At 34.8% G+C, this 12274-nt stretch overlaps 2 long non-coding RNA genes across 3 annotated transcripts in view; both read left to right on the forward strand.

Annotated features, from left to right (window-relative positions):
* Positions 1-12274, forward strand: part of LOC140751782 (uncharacterized) — a 592785-nt gene that overhangs the window by 75268 nt on the left and 505243 nt on the right. The gene's annotated exons all lie outside the window — the stretch shown is intronic.
* Positions 6687-12274, forward strand: part of LOC140751620 (uncharacterized) — a 51438-nt gene continuing 45850 nt past the window's right edge. Inside the window, exons 1-4 of one of the 2 annotated variants that reach the window (XR_012103365.1) lie at positions 6687-6749; positions 7099-7246; positions 9119-9200; positions 9318-9390. This is a non-coding gene — a long non-coding RNA (uncharacterized LOC140751620). Of the gene's footprint in view, positions 6750-6982; positions 7021-7098; positions 7247-9118; positions 9201-9317; positions 9391-12274 lie in introns of those variants that run through there. The other variant, XR_012103366.1, reaches the window with a different exon arrangement.

Consider the following 12274-nt stretch of genomic DNA (forward strand, 5'->3'; position numbering starts at 1 on the left):
ATATTTAAAGTTAAAAGTTAATGTCCCTGTCTTACTACAACTTTCAAAGAAGCAAAAAGTACAACACAGCGTTTTACACAGATAATATTAATATTTTTTAAAATAATGAAAATGTATGCGATTACAAATAAATTAACCTTCTAGCAAAACATAAAATCGTAACCTTACAAATAATTAGAAGGCTTTTAGGTGTTTCTGACTACACGGAACAAGAAATTAGTTTTTCTTGTCCCTTGTTCTCTTGATGTCTCTTGTTGTTCTTTTCCTTGGTTTTGTAATTTTATATTTAGGTCTTAAGGGTGTTGTAAGCCACTTATGCTGTTATGGACCCGTTGTTTTTTCGAGTAGGCAGTAAATAAGCATGCAGGCATGACGTGTCTGTCCCGACATTAGCTAGTCTGTTCGCGGTGCATGGAATCGCGCCAGAACTAAATGAAATTGAAATTAGCTCTCTCCCCGGAGCCACTCGCGGAATTGTCCAAAAATAAAAGCGTATTATATTTTAAAATAGATTTCAGTTTCGCTTTAGTAAATGGGATCCTCGCGAATTGGATTTTTACTCACAAACTGACTGGGACGAAAAATTTAAGTGCCTAAGGGGCCTAGGAAGTAAACGGTGTTTATACTGAAATATATTTCCGTACCACGTGTGAATATGTTGATATGTCGATCTACTGTACATATATGTATGTACATTATTTTGTTTTAGTCATAATAAACATTAGGATTGTTTAATAATTTTAATTTATAGGGTGAATAAAAAAGTAACGGGTCTTAATTACCGTACATACACAACTTGTCAAATTTTAAAATAACCCTCACACCAAAGAGTACAAAGCAGTGATAGCCTAGTGGTTAAGAAACTCGGCCTCTCAATCGAGGGGTCCGAGGTTCAAATCCCAGGCACGCACCTCTGATTTTTCAAAGTTATGTGCGTATTAGAAATTAATTATCACTTGCTAAACGGTGAAGGAAAACATCGTGAGGAAACCTGCATACCTGAGAGATTTATAAAAAAAAAAAAAAAAAAAATCTCAAAGGTATGTGAAGTCTACCAATACGCACTTGGCCAGCGCGGTGGACTATGGCCTAATCCTTCTCATTCTGAGAGGAGACCCGTGCCCAGCAGTGGGACAGTAATGGGTTGTTGATGATGAAAGAGTACAAATAGCTGCAATGTGCATTTTCAACTTATTAACTTATTCACGCGTGGTACGGATGTTATGTATTGTAACGAATACAAGTTATGATGGTGATAATTTCCACTTGAAGACAAAATAAATGGAAAAGTAGTTGAACTTTTTGGTTGCCTACGGTGGTGTAGCTGCCAACTCTGCTTTGTGTTAGTGTAGTCGTAGTACAAGGCGTTCCATCTTAGTCCTTGCAATGCGTCTGATGATCTATACTAATTGATCTTAAGGAGGACTCTATTTGGAGCTGTTACTAAAATCCTAAGATAGAAGAGATAGCGTCAAATGATAGTTTTCATGCTTATGCTATTTCTATTGGTTTTACTATGTTGTATTTACTATGTGGTATTTAGTACTGGTATTTACTACGTGGCGACTGTCCGTTACTCTTCAAGTGATGGCGTTTCTGAATCACGCTGTTGAAGTTTTTTCAAAATCTTGCACTGTGTAATCTTCATTACGCTCCTCTTATTCTGAGAGGAGACCCCTGTCCAGCGGAATACTAATAGAGTGATTAGTAACGTTACCGTAGCACAAACGACGTCGCGAAGAAAATGAGTACTGACGTACATTTCAAAGGAATTTCAAAGGATTTTATCGTATTTACGTCATTAATACTGAAGTTTGTTACGGCGCAAAATAGTAAGTAGGATAACCTGTTATCATAAATAATGAAAATCAAAATGGCAGATTTTGGATATGTGTAGGCTTAAAAAGGTATTCTAGTTTACCTTCACACCTATTACTGCCGATAACAGCAGTGTTAAGTGCTTTAGTGGTCTGGTTTGAAGAGTGTGAATAAGAAAGAAACACTTATACGAGGTGTACCAATCAAAAAAACAAACTATGCAATTATTTGTCTTTTCAAGATTGAAATTACAAACTATTACAAACTATTACAAAGACCTTAAAAATATAGTTACCGCTGCTATATATTCAGAGAAAAAGGCCTATTTTAGGCACTATATTAATTCTAATCTTTCTAACCCACATGCCATGTGGAAACATTTGAAACAACATGTTTCCATCAAGCCCAAATATGATGTTGCGATTCCGGCACACTTGTGTGATTCAAATAAAATTAATGACTTCTTTCTAGATATCCCTGGGGATAAACATGTTCTCCTTTCTCATATTACGTACTATGAATATCATAAATTCTGTCCGGAATCTTTTAGTTTCCACCAGGTGAATGAAACGGATATTGCCACGGTAATTAAATCCCTGCATTCTAACGCTACAGGGATTGATGGGCTATCCCTTGATATGCTGACGTTGACGCTTCCTCATACGCTCGACGTCATTACTAAAATAATTAATATGTCTTTTAGCAGTAACACTTTTCCTGTTTTATGGCAAAATGCGTTGGTAAAGCCAATACCAAAGAAAGATAACCCTGCGGAACTTAAGGACCTTAGGCCTATAAGTATACTACCTAATATTTCTAAAATCTTAGAAAAAGTTGCCTGCTCCCAATTAAAACGTTATTTAGAAACAAATAACATTTTACCAACCAATCAGTCTGGTTTCAGAACAAAAAGAAGCACCACTACTGCTTTGATGGGTGTTGTTGATGACATCCTTGCAGCACAGTCTTTGGGAGAAGGAACTATTCTTGTCCTTCTTGATTACACGCGTGCTTTTGATTGTTTGAATATACCACTGCTCCTATCCAAACTATCTTACTATGGCTTAAGTTTAGAGTCGATAAAATGGTTCGACAGCTATTTTAGGCATCGGACCCAATGTGTTATTTTGGACCAAAGACAGAATGCACAGAAAGACTACTCCACTAGTAAAGAAATAGATAGAGGAATAGCACAAGGCTCCATATTAGGGCCATTGCTCTTTATACTGTACACTGCAGATGTAGTTAAGAACATCAGACATTGTAAATAGCATATTTACGCAGATGATCTGCAAGTCTATATTTCTTTTAAGCCTTCTGAAACACAATCTGCCGTGAATAAATTAAATGAAGATTTGGAACGTATCTGTAAATGGTCCAACATAAACACCCTAACCTTAAATCCACAAAAATCAAAATATCTAATCTTAGGTAGTAACAAGAAAATTAAAAAAATTGTTTCGAATGACCCAAAGGTGCTTGTGAGTGGTAAGTCTGTTGAAAGAGTCTCAGAGGCGCGGAATTTGGGAATATTAATGGACGAGTCCTTACGATTCGAAAACCATATCATAAATGTAGCTCGAAATTGTTTTTATAGGCTTAAAGTACTTTACCGAATAAGAGATTTTATAGGTACTGATTTAAGAATTAAGCTATGTGAATCATTAGTACTTTCAAAATTAAACTATGCCGATACCGTGATAGGCCCGCGACTTCTAACGCGCTCTGAGAAGCTGATACAGCGCGTACAAAATGCTTGCATGAGGTATTGTTTTAATATACCACCGCGATCGCACGTCACACCCTATATAAACAATGCTAATATATTAAAAATGAAGAACAGGAGGCAGCTTCATTTTGCTTCCCTACTATTCGGCATAATAAAACATAAGTCGCCGCCATATCTATATAACAAATTACAATGGTCTAAATATATCAACACTACACACCAAACCCGCGCTGTTAGTTTTAGGTTATGCTATCCAACACACTGCACTGCTGCGTTCCGTGGTAGTTTTAATTACTGTGCAACGAAGTGTTGGAACAATCTTCCTCCACCAATTCGTAATACAAAATCGTTAAATAATTTTAAAATTAAATACAAACTGCATCTTTTAAAGTTTCAAAAATGTCAGCAATAATGAATCTTTCACGTACACAGACATTCTCTCATACACATGCACTTACGCACTCACACATGAACATACACACGCAAATACACGCAACACACGCGCACACACACTACCCACTCATACTCACCCACGCCAATTTCATGTTTACACTTATTTCTTGCACTGTTCACTCGCATCAAATATATATATATATATATATATATATATACAGATACTACAGATTATTACCAGTATTATTAGTAGCTAAATCACAAATTTTATCTATATTCATATAAATATCTATGTCATTTAATTATTATAACCAGTACGTATAGCACACACCACTTGTCCGAGCTGCGCGAAAAATAATACGGGGTTTCACCGAAAACCAGCAGCCGCGGTTTCCCGCGACACAGGCTGAGTGTAACCCCTTTTCGGTATCCATCCTCATACTTAATAATTTGCTCACTTGTTATGTCATATATATTATGTTATATCTGTCTGTTTCTTTTATGTATTATGTATTAAGTACTATGTAACCTTAATTGTAACAGGATGTTTACCGAAATAAATGTTTTCTTTCTTTCTTTCTTTCTTTCTTTTAAATTTGTCAATATCTACCTACAAGATGTTGTCAAATTGCGTAAAAAACATTGATTTATTATTTTCTAGGGCTAACAGGTGACCGTGGGCACAGTGACCATAGACTATGAGGCAGATTCATTTGCTACTTATAAATTAAAAAAAATCTTTGCGAAAGGTAAACATTTTCAAAGGCAATCTTTATTGGAACAAGTTGCACCAAGTGAAACGTGGTTAAAGCGCTTTCTGTGTACCCTTAGCGCTCTCTGCTAATCGGTTTACAGGAATTGTTACTAATGAAAATTCAAAGGTCTTAAGCGATATACGCTATTAAAGTGATGCGAATGTTACGTTTGTTTATTCTTATGTAATGAGAGAATATATATATATCGGAGAAAACACGATTAAGACATCAAAGGGACACGTCAGTCAGTAATTCAGTAACAATAAAATAATTTATCATAGTCAGTCGGTCAAGTATATAGCAAAATAACAATAGCGATTAAATGCGTTAATTAGGTAAATGCGACAGTTTCGCATTGGAGATGTGACCGGGTCCGTGTCTCACGGTAAACTACCCCATTTTCGAATACGACTTTGTTCGCATGGCGCACCGTTGTTAAGTAAAAGTGACGTGACGGCGTTTACCTGAGGTACAGGTACTAAGGTAATAAAATTAGCAATCTTATTAAACAACCATATTGATATTCACGACATATATATTTTATAATATAAACGTAGCAAATGATCATGCAATCCACTTGTTGGTAAATAGCTACTATGGATCATGGACATTTACAATCAACCCCAGATAAGATTTTATTTCTACTTATCGCCCTGGATATGTTTCTCTTATCACCCTATTCAGAGCGGAATATAGCAGTGCTTAACACTGCTGTTATTAGGCTGAAATAGTTTTAAGTGGTGATGGGTCCGGAGTTGAACCACAAAGCCACACCTTACTTTACTTCTAACGGATAATACTTATATATGGAAGTAGTGCAGTAGTAGTTCCATGTGGAGCTCTAACTTTAGTGGCCTGCTTTATGGAACAAGGGGCTATCGTAGCACCACAGGCGATCCAAGTTTTCTAATCTTGTGGTGGACAGCACTGCAATCACAAACGCATTAGTGCCCCCACTTGTGGGCCCTGGACAGTATGCAAACGGGAATCGAACTGGACGCATCTCAAGTGATTCTGTGGTATGCGATAGGGTTGCTGGTTGTGTTTGCTGTTACTTTTCCTTTAGTTATTATTATTCAGTTCTTATAGTATTATTATTATTATATAGTTCCGTCGCCTGTGTTAGTCATAACGTAACGCTGAAATTAAATGAGTGTCTTAGAAAAATGAAATGAATGTCTGTGAATGTGTTTAAGTGGCTTAGATGCCCTAAAGTGTTTTCAGCTTTCGTATGCTACATAAAATCTCGGATGTTTTATTGAAATGTAATGGACCGAAATAAATGTTCCGACATATCAAAAGCAATGTTACTAATGTGAGGTTTTAGATTCCATGTTCAGAGAGGATTCCATTCCATGAGAGGTGCACGTAGAATGCGAGCCGTAGGTAGGTACGTAAATTGTACTTAGAGGCGCAACCATAGATAAGTACCTATAGATATCTCACCGCCTTGTTATTGAAGCCATTAAATGGCTTAAACGGCGAATAATTCTGTCAGCCATTTAATGGATATCATGGTGTAATTTACGCGGAACAATGCACATGCGCAGTTGAGTGGTGCAAAAACACGAAATCGAAGAAAATGTGCGTAGAAATATCGTTTCATTCGTAAATGATGTAAAAACTACATTTCTTTTTAATATTTTTCTAACACGAAAATAGATGACAGTGACAATTTCAATTGTCAAAACTGGTTACATTTTCTTGTTAGGAGTGAGTAATCTTTACTAATCTATGGGCACAACCAATAGGCGCAGAAAAAATTCGAATGCGGTGCGCATACAGCACGTGTGCAGCGCGCGCCACGAAATCGTCAGGTGTGTACGCGCCCTAACTGACAGATAATATTATATTATCTGTAATCTGTAATTTTCAATATGGCGCTGGTGAGCAATAATATTATTGGTGGTTCACAGTTCGATTGTAACGTCAAAATAGTACAATGGAAGAGGGTAGTGACAAAAATGATGGGATTTTAGCTGTGAGTGACTCGAGCAGTTTAATTATTAAAGAAAAAATATATGAAGAATTTGTGGAATGTAACGAACAGCAAGGTAGATTTTTGTTTATGTTTTCTTATTTTTCTTTACTGTTCAACCAGTGAATTGTTAGATCTACATTTACAAAAATTGGAGCCTTTCTAACATAACCTAACCAAATTCTATATGAAATTCTATATGAGTAAGGTTATTTGTTTTAAACATCTAGTTGATTAGTGCATCGCAGTACTGTGAATGGATACGATCACTGGGACTAAAATCTTTATAGGCGCAGCAGCAGTGGGTAACAAAAAGAAAGCCTATGAATATTGAACAAAATAACTTTGTATGTTGTGTTGCTGTATTGGTTAAAAAAGTAGCTAAGAAGAACATGTCTGATTTACTTTTCTTTATTTGTTTCAAGTATTTCAGATGACTTCATCGTACCAACCCTAGTAAAGTCGGACCGTTTGACTTAGGTGGAAGCAAAGTTGGAATAGAAACCGCTTATTGTGAGGACTTTAACGGTCAACTGTTAAAATTGGCGGAATAGTTCTGCCGGCATTTAGTGGGTACCTACTTTAACTCCTTACCACTGTGGCGTCTATTGTTTTTACAGTGGCTTTAAGTTATTTGTAATACATTTATTTATTTTAATGTATTATCATGAATTGTTACACAGATTTTCACATTTTTTTCTACTTGTACAAATTTACTTATGGCATTTTTAAACGTAATATACGGAATATTACCTACATTATTATCACTACATTCATGACATAAATTATATTTTAATATAGCGCCTTAAATTAGGATTTAATGTGTAATGATGGCATGTTTATGTGTACATTATTTGGCATAATTAAAAAGCATACATATATATTATGTATATATTGTAAGGTTACATTTATTGTTATACCTTACTGCGTTAGTTCAACATTATTAAAATAAGCTAGATGTCGCTTGGGTACGCTCGCTGCTAAAGCAGCTCGTGTCGGTTGTCTTCTTTAGTTTTGCGTGCAAGTTTTTTTACATTTTTTTCCCTATATATTTATTGAACTTTTATTAATTCTCTTAAGGCCGTTTGAAGAATTTGAATCGTGAATATTTTGTCTGTAAGCATTTTAATAACACGAAACTACCAAAACGAAACGACCAAAATATTCAGATTATTAGTACCTACAAACGCGTAACACGTTGTAAAGATATCACAGTTTTTTATCAGATAATTATATTACAGTTTGAAAAATTACATACTAAAATGCATATGTATGAAAATTATTATTTTTTTGTATGAGAACACTGAAATATTCTTTTACCCTTTTTAATGTTATAACTGTTAGTATCTACAGAGGCCTCATACATTGGAATGACATGAGAAGGAAACAACATCTCCAAATATTACATACAAAGGTGCATATGTATGAAAAAAATATCTTTTGTATGGAAACATTGAAATATTTTCCGACACATTTGTACAATCGATAATTATTTTTAAACGCATCATACAGAAAACTGACGTTTAGGTATGCTGGGCATGGTGGTGGTGGTCTTTAAAGGGAGATAACAGCTCGAAAAACCACATACAAAAATACAAATTTATTATAATTATTATTTTTTGTATGGCAACACTAAAATATTTTTTTATCGAAATGTGCAGAATATTAGTACCTACAAACTTCTCATACATTCTAATGATATCGATACAAGATAACAGCTTGAAATATTACATACAAAAATACATATGTATGCAATTTTTTATTTCTTGTATGGCAACACTAAATATTTTTTTACCAAAATGTGCAGTCTATTAGTACATACAAACACGTCATACATTATAACGTTGTAAAAAATTTACAACAGTTTGAAATGTGACATGTGTAAAATTAAAATTAGTTTAATACCTTTCACTCGAAAAATAATGCTGGCCATATATTTAATTGACTGTAACGCCGTATTCGTGATTTAAAAAAACAAAAGGGTATTATGGCGGGAAACGGCAGATGTCATGGACGATTTTTGTGGAGGCCTTGGAATTAATTAAATACAAGTCTTTCATTGGAGATACCCCAACAATATGTTACAATAGAGAAAGGTATATCTTAGGAGCACCGGGATCTAATCTTTAGTCTATTAAGATGTGAAAACTAAGGTTATCTTTCTTCCTGAAGGAGGTACGTTGGGAATTAATAAAACGATACATTATGCTTAGGCGGAAGGCCGTTAGCGATTCTATAATGTAGGACCGGTGATGCTTGGGACTACTTACATGTTACGATTTTAAAACGACTTTTCTTTCGTTAGTATAAAAAGTTTAATAAAGTTGAACCCACGTCTTCGTTGAATACAACAAAGACGTAGACAAGATTTTGAGTAAGAGGAGAAATCCAATTTTAGTGGACTTTCACTAATGGTATTCAAGTATATGGTTTTAATTGTTGCAGGATTACCTTGATTGACTACGGTTGTATCACTACTTCAGCTGTTCTGCCTTAATATTAAATCAACGCACTGTGTCTATCTCAGGTAAGATTATAAGATTATTTACTTTATTTAAGATTTTGCGCAATTTAAGTAGGCTTTTACTGTGATGGTTTAAGATTTTGTTAGATGAGATGATATATATTATTTTCATTGATATAGGTCCCCGCGTGATTTGACTTTAGCGGCATCACTGATACAGTTAAATGTCTGCTTCAGCATCGTAACGCATCAGGTAAGTTTTTAATCATATTTGGGATTTCGTACATACGTACGTCAGTGAGCACTTGCTACAATAATATTAAAGATGCGAACGAACGAAAATAAGTAAGTAAATGAATAGTTAAGAAGTTTAGGTTTTCATCTGTCGTGTCGTGAGGTATATGCGATGCGCCGGAATCAAAAGACAAATGGGGCGCCTTGCCTTACTGGATACGTAATCAAGACTAATATCAGCTCGCTAACAGCTTGACGACTAGTTAGCGATCGGATTAGGGTTTAGATAGGAACACTTACTTATTGCTTACGGCGAACGGCTTTTAAGAGTTAAATTACTTACCCTTTGAGGAATATATTCAATTTTTATTATTGAAATATATTATTAACTGATAACTAACAGGTAAGTACATATACATTAGTATGTAAAATAGATCTTTCGGTAATTTAAATAACTACAAAGTAAGATTGTTACAATGAATCAAAAGCAAAGATCCATTTTACATTTTTGGATGTCTGTAATGACTAATTTCAAGCTCTTAATTGATAATATCTATAAATAACTGTATTGCAGTAAGTAATTGTATATTATTCTAAGGCTAAAAAAGCTTTTGAAAATGTAAATATAACATTAAATTAAGGCCCTGTAAGTGCCAGTTTTGGAAACGGCTGAATAGATTGTAACTGAACTTATCTTACTGAACCGTCCAGATTAAAAGCGAAATTAATTCAATTTTCACAACAACAGTCAATAACTCGATAAGACTACCGTTAGCGTGGGAACCCAAACTCGGTATCCGGCGAGGAAATTAAAAAGTAATAAAAATGCAAACGAAGCGACCCGGGAACGGGAACGAACCGGGAGCGATCCAGATCTTCCCAACTTTAAGAATAAGCCTTTTTGTGAAACTTCGCTGGACATTGCATATCTTAATCAGGTCGAAATACCTGCTGATTAGCGATAATCTAAGAACTTTCTAAACCTTTGCTGCAAAAGCTTTGTTTATTGGGCTCCGGTGTACGGATTAAATCGTTTTGTTTTTATTTATTTAATACATAAAATACACAAAAGTATATTATTAAAAAGCGAAATATTGCGTAATTGATACACTTTAGTACATAACGACCGTCTTACGACAAGTGGTTTTGATATTGTTAATTGTCGATATTTCAACTCAATAGCATGGTCATGGTATTGAGGAAATTTTATAAAAATAGAACTGTACAGAGACATTGTTTATTTCTCTAATAAATTTCTTTCAGAAGAGTTGTAATTAGATAATGTGTCCAAAATATAATGGATATAGAATGAAAAGCTTACCACCAAACCCACTCAAACCTAGGGTTAGTCTGGATAGTATTTAAATTGGTAAGCCGGTGTGACCTCTTGCGACATGTTAACTTCTAAGGAACTTATAAGAACTGTCGGAGGACTTAGAATAAGCGTGAGTTGTGAAATAAATTATTAATATGAAATACGATTAGTTGTAAGTGGTGAACCCACCGTTGATATTTTCGGGACAAAAGTTTTTTTTACGTTCCATGTTTATTTATCTTTCTGCGCGCGAATAACTTGTCGACATTATCTCAATTTTTGTTACATACATTTTATACATACGTGGGGTAAAAATATTTAATAACGATAAAAACAAAAATTCGACTGCTTAAAAATATGGTCTGTATCACTCCAACAATTTAGAAAAATTCAATGACACCTCACGGGTAACATCCGTGTTGCCGTTTTTTCTGTAGGGCGTGCCGAGGAATCAAAAATTGTAATTTATATTCGAAATGCATTACCTACTGCAGTCGGGTAAAAAAGGGATTTAATTTCATAGTATTGAGCAAACAAGTTTAGAGGAAAACGGAAAACAAATGTATAAAATTCACTATATTTTTTTCTTTAAACAATACCATATCGATAACCAAACTTTCAACATTCATAAACATCAGGCCAGAGATCTCCAATTCATTCATAACCATTAAATATTCTCCAAAGTAGAAGGGCCGTTCTGGCATTACAAATATATTCGTCAGCTCAGTATTGTCCCATACATTATTAGCTGCCACACATATTTTATGAATGAGGCGCGGTGTGCGCCCGACACTGCCCAATTTCGCGGCTCAATGCGTCTCGTATATCCGGGCTTTATCTGAATGGATAAAGTAACTTTTCTAGTTAATTTAATAGCGGAGGACACAAACATATGCATAATATATGCTGGCAAGGACTAAAAACAAAGACCAATTTTTAGAATACAAAATTAACGAACGAGCTAGTCCAACTGATGGTAAGTGGCTACTGCTTCTCGTGGGCATGTGTAATCCATTCCAGATTTGCTTCGATCCACGTTGCTAAGTTAATACGTGGAGGAGTAAGTTAAAGAGCCTCGGATAAGTATTTCTTCCTTCAAACCAGAATATAGCTGCGCTTAACATTGCTTTTATTGGAAGCATCAATTAAACCTCTATCTACCTTCAATTTTAGACTTCAATTATCTCAACTGATAAGTATTTCATATGGAACACTGAGAGACTTTTAGTTATATGCAAGATCATCCATAAAGTTATTTTAATATAAATATTCACATACAGCCGACAAAGTGGCTTAGACTTTGGCAGAATTTAAATGTTCTTTTGTAAGTCTTCTGTTGTTAATAATTAGAAATTGAAATCTTAAAAGAGATATGAGAGAGGGTAAACATGTTTACACTGTAACCTTCATGTAAGTGGAATATCGCGAACACAGTTTTTTAGCGGGATCTTTCTCAAAGTCGACCTCGTCTAAATAATAGGTGTAAGAATGCAATAGTCATTAAAGTTTTTATTTAATAAATAAAAATAATAAGGTCATAGAACCTTCTGTTGTTCGACTTCGACGGCATCTATACCTATTTCTGCCT

This window comes from Epargyreus clarus, unplaced genomic scaffold (assembly GCF_041222505.1).
Source record: "Epargyreus clarus isolate Ecla_fem2 unplaced genomic scaffold, WU_Ecla_fem_2.2 ptg000023l, whole genome shotgun sequence".
NCBI classification, from domain to species: Eukaryota; Metazoa; Arthropoda; class Insecta; order Lepidoptera; family Hesperiidae; genus Epargyreus; species Epargyreus clarus.